Source organism: Malania oleifera, chromosome 1 (genome assembly GCF_029873635.1).
Source record: "Malania oleifera isolate guangnan ecotype guangnan chromosome 1, ASM2987363v1, whole genome shotgun sequence".
Lineage (NCBI taxonomy): Eukaryota > Viridiplantae > Streptophyta > Magnoliopsida > Santalales > Ximeniaceae > Malania > Malania oleifera.
This window is the reverse complement of record NC_080417.1, coordinates 89004931-89013454: the sequence shown is the minus strand read 5'-3', so window position 1 is coordinate 89013454 and position 8524 is coordinate 89004931.

The window sequence follows — 8524 nt, the reverse complement described above, 5'->3', positions numbered from 1 at the left end:
ATTACAGTACATACTCCGGGTGTCTACAAAACCCAGCACTGAAAAATTGGTTACAAAACTCGTACCTACACAGGTACTAAATGTAGCTAAATGACACCCCCGCTTCCGAATGCTAGGATGCTAGTTTCGGCTACCCGAAGGACCTGAAAAATATTTGTATATTCAGGGTGAGACACCTCTCAGAAAGGAAAAAAGCAAGTTATATCAGTGTGTGACATACGAGTGTTATTTCAGCATAAAACATAACACAATACAATACGATACGATACAATTCAATGCAGTTCTGGTATTTTTCACAATCCAGTTCCAGTACATACGATATCCAAACATACAGTTAGTGTCATCACACTCAAGCACCCGATACCCTGCAATAGCTGAATCCTCACAATGATATCGTTGCCAGTACGGTATAGTTCACACCCATTAATGACCAGCCAGAAAGAATAGGCGATATTTCACACCCTCAGATATAGAGCCGGACACTCTCGCTCACGGTAATTAGCCGAGACATGGCATCAGCGTATGGTAATTAGCCGCCACTAGCTGATTTACAAAACCTAGAACAATTTTGGAACTTATGTCCCTATACTCATCAGCGTACGGTAATTAGCCGCCACTAGCTGTTATTACAAAACCTGGAACATTTACATACAACAGTTCATTCCATACTTATTTGGTATACATCAAATCATATCGTTTTTAATTCAAGAATACAGTTTAATACAAATATGGGTACGGTCATCTCAATACTACAATTTTAGTACAACATGTGATTTTCTAAACAAAATAGAGATGATAGCCGAAGCCCCCAAATTTTCCCAAAAACTATAACCCAAAAATCCTGCATTTTTACCCTATAGATTTCCCCAAATAAGTGGCCAAAACATACATACGATCGTAAACTACAGGTTTACTGATCCTGATTTCAAAAATAAACTAATATAAACAGAATCCCCTTACCTTTTTCCCGAATACCAAAATACAAACTCTATAGTTCCAAAACTACGAACCGAGCCACCAAAACCTAAATAACCAAGAACAATACTCCCTTACAATTCTTACTAGTAGACATATTCCAAACCTAAATTGAAATCGGACCCTTACCTCGATTTTTGGGTTGAAACTCGAAAATCCTCAAAATGACTTTTTGATCCACTATTCTTGAAGAGATTCCTCCCTTGATCTATAGAGTAACGTTGGATCGTCAAATCGGGTGATGATCGGTGAAGAATCGAAGAGAGAGAGAGAGAGAGAGAGAAAGAGAGGAGTTTTGGCTTACTTAGCCAAGAAGCAAATGAAACAGATATTTATAGCCCTTTTGACCCGGCCAACCTCGTCGACGAGATGGCGCCTTCGTTAACGAATCATCCATACATTTCATCGACGAGCCAGCCCCTTCGGTGACGAAACCTATTCCGATATTTTACAACACGTTCGGTATCTCTTCGTCAACGAGACTCTGAATTTCGGCGACGAAGAGTATGAGGGCCTTCGTCGATGAGAACAATGGCTTCGTCGATGAAGCCTACAAAATTTACCTTTTTACCCTTTTTCATTTATTCAATCTATATACCTCGGGTCGGGTTCTTACAACCTCCCCTCCTTACAAAAATTTCATCTTTTAAATTTGTAATCTCTCTTTTACCAACTCAACTACATACCCAAACACATACCCAACACTAGGAAGAGTCAGCAGCCACCCACATAGCAACCCCATCCCAAATACATACATACCCTCACTTATGGCAGAGGATTACTGTGGTTACATACATACATTGTCTCGGGAGCTCACAATATTACAGAACTCTCCTAGAGACTAACCACAATTTACTACTACGATAACAGAGTATTACATACATACATACATACATACATACATACATACATACATACATACCGACCCTGCTGTCAAAATTACTACTCAGAACAACTACAGATATTTTTGGTGTATTTTTGTCTCTAACACCCAAGAAGCTTCCTCAATGGCGTGATTCAACCATAATAGCTTTACTAATGGTATCTCCTTGGTATGTAACTTCTAAACTTTACAGTCCATAATCTAAATGGGTATTTCCTCATATGCCAAAGCATCCCCAATCTCTAAGGACTCGCAACTATTCACGTGCGACGGATCCAACACGTACCTCCTCAACATGGATACGTGAAATACATCATGGATCCTCGAGAGTGCTGGAGGTAGTGCAATCCTGTAGGCTACCGGACCCACTTGCTCAAGTACCTCGAATGGTTCGATATACCTCAGGCTCAGCTTACCCTTCTTCTCGAATCTCATCACTCCTTTTATCGGAGCGATTCTCAAGAATATCTTACCCCCAACTTCGAATTCTAACTCACGATGGTGAACATCCGTGTAACTCTTCTACCGACTCTGAGCTGACTTAATCCTATCTCTAATCAATCTGACCTTCTCAAAAGCCTGCAGTACGAGTTCGAGACCCAATATCTGTTGTTCACTGACCTCATTCCAATACAAAGGAGACCGACACCTTCGACTATACAATGCCTCGAACGATGCCATCGCGATACTAGCCTAGAAGCTATTGTTATAGGCAAACTCCACTAATGGTAGAAACTGAACCCAACTACCACTAAAATCTAATACACAAGCCCGTAGCATATCCTCCAAGATTTGTATCGTCCTCTCTAACTGTCCATCAGTATAGGGGTGGAATGTTGTACTGAAAGTAAGCTTCGTCCCCAGTGCTTCCTGTAAGCTCTTCCAGAATTGAGATGTAAACCTCAAGTCTCGATCTCAAACAATGGACATCGGTACCCCGTGCATTCTGACTATTTTCTGCACGTACAACCCTATTAGTCTACTCAAAGAGTAGCTAACCTTTATCGGTACAAAGTGAATAGATTTAGTCAATCTGTCCATGATTACCCAGATGGCATTCTGCCCGTGTAGTGCTGGTGGTAACTCGGTAACAAAGTCCATGGAGATGTGCTCCTATTTCCACTCTGGAATACTTAATGGCTGCAATGGCCCTACCGACCTCTGATGTTCAGCCTTTACCTACTGACACGTCAGACATTGCTCCATAAATCGAGCAATCTCCCGTTTCATGTCACTCCACCAGAAAGATTCGCGCAAATCTTGATACATTTTCGTACTACCCAGATGTACCATATACAAAGAACGATGTGCCTCCTCTAGAATCATCCTCTTTATCCCCTCATCGTTTGCAACACACGGCCTAGTCCCAAACCTCAGCACACCTCCCTCAGAGATGTTAAAGTCTGTAGTCAACACTTACTGCACTTTCTCTACAATCTCGACTAACTCCGCATCATTAGCCTGCACGACTTTAATTCTCTAAAATAATGTTGGCCTGATCACCAAGCTAGCAATGAAAGCTTGATGATTACCATTCACCAACTCCATGCCAAGACTCTCAAGATCTCGTCTGATATGATGTTGACCTACTACTGTAAATACTAACGCATGCTCTGACTTTCGACTCAACGCATCAGCTATCACGTTAGCTTTTCCCAGGTGATAGTTAATCATGCAATTGTAGTCCTTGATCAGTTCCAATCACCTCCTCTACCTCATATTCAACTCCTTCTGTGTGAAAAAGTATCTGAGGCTCTTGTGGTCTGTGAAGATCTCACACTATACACCGTACAAGTAGTGTCTCCAGATCTTCAACACATATACTACTGCCACCAACTCCAGATTATGCGTAGGTTAATTCTTCTCATACTCCTTGAGTTGCTGAGAAGCATAAACAATTACCTTACCCTTTTGCATCAGCACACATCCCAACCCCTTCAGCGATGTGTCACTTTAAATCACAAAACCACCGTCCCCAGATGGGATGATTGAAACCAGAGTCATGACCAGTCAGTGTTTCAACTCCTAGGAACTCTACTCGCACTCTTCTGTCCAATAAAATCTCACACCCTTCCTCGTCAACTGTGTCAGAGGGCCAGATAACTTAGAGAATACCTCCACGAGTCATCGGTAATACCTAGCTAGTCTTAGAAACTCCGAACATTCTGTACGCTCTTCGGTGTCACCCAATCAACCACTACTTCTATCTTACCAAGATCAACTGAGATACCACCCTTCGACACGACATGGCCTAGAAACACAACCTGATTCAGCCAAAACTCGTATTTCTTCAGCTTAGCATACAGTTTCTTCTCCCGCAATACTTGAAGTACCAACCTCAGATGGTTTTTATGCTCTTCTGAACTCCTAGAGTATACTAGAATGTTGTTGATGAACACTACTACAAACTGATCCAAGTATTCATGGAAAACCCTGTTCATTAGGTCCATAAATAATGTCGGAGTGTTAGTTAACCCAAAAGGCATGAATAGAAACTCATAGTGACCATATCTGGTTTGAAAAGCAATCTTCACAACATCCTTAGTCCTAACCTTCACCTAATGATACCCTGACCATAAATTGATCTTCGAAAAGACCTGCATTCCCTGTAGCTAATCAAATAGATCATCTATACGAGGCAGTGGGTATTGATTCTTCACTGTTACCTTATTGATCTCACAGTAATCAATGCACATTCGCATCGACCCGTCCTTATTCTTCATGAACAACACTGGAGCTCCCCAAGGTGAAACACTAGGTCAGATAAAGCCCTTGTCTAGTAGTTTCTGTAACTACTCCTTCAACTCTCTAAGTTCAGCTAGAGCCATATGGTATAGATCTTTAGAAATCAGTGCCTTACCTAGCAGCAGATCAATAGGGAACTTCACCTCACGATCAAGAGGTAAACCGGGTAAGTCTTCCGGGAAGACATTCAAAAATTTGTTAACCACTCGGATATCTTCAAGTTTCACATCATCCCGAGGTGGTTCCTTAACACAAGCTAGGTACCCCTGACAACCCTCTAAGAGTAACCTTCTCGCCTAAATATTTGATAGACTCTATGGCATCGAACGCACACACGATCCCATGAACTCATACTCCTGCTCTCTAGGAGGTCTGAATGCTACTACCTTCCTACGATAATCAATTACCACATAACTAGAGAACAGCTAATTCATACCCAATATGACGTCGAATCCACACATGTTGTATTAGGTTCCTTAATAGTTGTTTTCCCTAAATAACCACTGGACAATTTCCTAATATTTTACTACAGATCGTTATAATCCCAGTTGTTGTAGTCACCGACAACCTTTCATCCATCACTTGGGTTTCAACTCCACACAATTTCACTAAACTAGTAGATATAAATGAATGGGTTGCTCCTGAATCAAATAAAACAATAGATCTATTCGAAAGCAATAACATGGTACCTGTCACCACGTTCCTAGCGTGTTTCGCATTTTCTGGAGTAAGGGTGTACACCCTCATCGAAGCTGTGTTTGCCCAATAGTTTCCCCAAGGCACCTTATTACTCCCACGGTTCTAGCTCTGTGTAGGCATTTCGCTCCTTTGAGCCTGACATTTTCGAGACATGTAGCTTGATTTGCCACAATTGCAGCAGTTACCCCAAAATGGCGGGCATTCCCCATCATGCCATTTACGGTACTTGACGCATGGTGCGGAGGATAAATCCCTATAAGAACTCAGCCGCTCGGTATTCTACTGATAACCTGAACTATAGTTCTTCTTCTTCTTCCACTGTCCCTATCAAGGACCATTTTGAGAACCAGAAGATACTGGCCTCTTCCTCTGCTCCTGTACCACCTCATCCCCTTGGAGGTCAACCTTGACTATGGTGGTTTTGTCCACCAAAATAGAAAACTCTCGAATCTGTAGCATCCCCACAAGTCTGCGGATGTCCTTCCTAAGACCCTTCTTGAACCTCCAAGCCTTCTCATACTCATTCGAGACCAAGTACGGTGCGAAACGAGATAACTCGATATATCTGGAAGCATATCTCTGCACTGTCAAGGTTCCTTATGTCAAGCTTGAGAACTCATCAGCCTTTGCATCATGAGTGGAAGCCAAGAAGTATCTCTTGAAAAATACCTCCTTGAAGCGGCTCCACGTCATATCAGATGGACTAGCTCTCTGCTTCTCAAGCAGACTCACCGTTGTCCACCATCTTTCTGCTTCTCCTACTAGATGAAAGGTAGAATAGAGAACCTTCTGCTGGTCAGTATAGTGCAGAAATTCCAATACCTTCTCAGTCTTCTGCACCCAATTCTCTACCATTATTAAATCAAGTCCTCCCGTAAACGTCAGAAGGTGCATGCAGGTGAACCTCTCTATAGTATACCCATAGCCGTAGGAGAGTGCTCACATCTCCTAACACTCCATCCAATCTCCCACATAACCTGTCTCTTCAAACCTCGAGGCACAGAAAGAGACCCATCACTCGCAATCCCCTTGAAGCTACTACCCAAGTTATTATCCATGGGCTCCATTCTGAAAATAAGATAAGAATCGGTTAGAATTCTTATATCTTACACAGATAACACAATCATTGAAAACTAATCATGTCAACTACAACTCTCACGGGTCCAGGTTAGTCCTACCACATTGACACGAAGCCATCAATTGTTTACCGTGATTTTACAAAAATCCTCATTCCTATAAAAACACAGAACACCGCCAATGAGTCTCCGTCCAACAACAAAACAACCCTGGACCTACTCTACCCATTTCCTACATCCTATACTCTGGTATGTACTCAAAGCTACGCCTAACCAAGTCTACAAGACCTAATAACCTAGTTTTGTTCTGATACCAAGCTGTCACGCCCCGAACCTGCGAATGGGTCCTAGGTGTGAATATAGTAACCTAACCTATCTCTGTATCAATTAAACATACATGATACAATACTGAATGAGGGTCCAACCCCGTGGGGTATACGTGAACCCTATACACATTCACATACATATCCATACTCATCAAATACGCAGTGAAAAATGTTCTTTCTATACATACGTCATACCATACCAGAGTCTATACATAACTAAAATATATGTTCCTAAAATTAAAGTACATACTCCGAGTGTCTACAAAATCCAACACTGACAACTCGATTACAAGACTTGTAACTACACAAGTACTAAATGTAGCTAAACGACACCCCCGCTTCCGGATGCTTGGATGCTAGTTTCGGCTACCCGAAAGACCTAAAAAAAGTTTGTATATTCGGGGTGAGACACCTCTCAGTAAGGAAGAAAGCAGGTTATATCAGTGTGTGGCATACGAATGTTATTTCAGCGTAAAACATAACACAATACAATACAATACAACACAATGCAATATAGTTATAGTATTTTTCACAACCTAATTCCAGTAAATACGATACCCAAACATACAGTAAGTGTCATCACACTTAAGCACCTGATACCCTGCAATAACCGAAACCTCACAGCGATATCGTTGCCAATACGGTGTAGCTCACGCCCATCAGTGACCAGCCGAAATGAACAAGTGATATTTCACACCCTCGGAAATAGAGCTGCACATTTTTCGCCCACAATAATTAGCCAAGACATGGTGTCAGCGTACGGCAATTAGCTGCCACTAGCTATTTTTACAAAACCTGGAACATTTTACATACAACAATTCATTCCACACTTATTTGGTATACAGCAAATCATATCGTTCCTAGTTCAAGAATACAATTTAATACAAATATGGGTACGATCATCTCAATACTACAATTTTAATACAACATACTGTTGACCCTATGGGTCATACCCTGTTTTGATTATGACAAATACTCAGGTATTTAATGATTGCCAAGTTGATGTGCAGGTTTATCTTGGCAGTATCCTATGATGGCACTCGGAGACCCGGAGGAAAACGAAGACTCTGAAGACCCTTGATATAATTGATTTGTTGTAATTTATATTCGGGTCTGTAATATTTAAGTAGGAAAGGTCTGTAATAGTAAATAGGTCTTTGGTTTGTAATAAGCTCACACACATCACATGCATGATAATACGTAAGCTCAAACAAACCATGAATGACAATGGACTTTAGAAAGACCTTAGGGTTTTCCCTTCAGTCGACCTTGGTCTACCAACACCTGACTTTTTTGGTGTCTCCAAATTGGACCCCAAGTGCCCCTAGGACACTCACACTTTCACATATAATTGTTAGGCACTTGAATAGGGCTTGTTTGTTTCAAATGGGACTGAATTGCACACACGATGCACTTTCGGTCGACCAGCCAAGCCAGTTCATTTTGGCCTGGTCGACCGAAGACATCCTGGGTCAAAGTTTGACCACCTGGTCAAGCAGCAAAGGTAGTTCAAAAGGGCCTGGTCGACCGAAGCTCCTTTGGGTCAAAGATTGACCACTCGGTCAACTGAAACTTGTAGTTCAAAAGGCCCTGGTCGATCGAAACCCTCCTGGGTCGACAGTTGACCATCTGGTCGACCGAGAACATTTGTACTACAACTACCTGATCGACCAGAGGGTTCTCGGGAGAATTCCCAGTACTCTGGTCTACCGAACCAGGCAGTTCAAAATGCCCTGGTCAACCGAAATTTGGAAAATTGGGAAATCGCCCTCTCCGGTCGACCGAGCCTTTCAATTCAAAAGTCCCCTGGTCGACCGAGC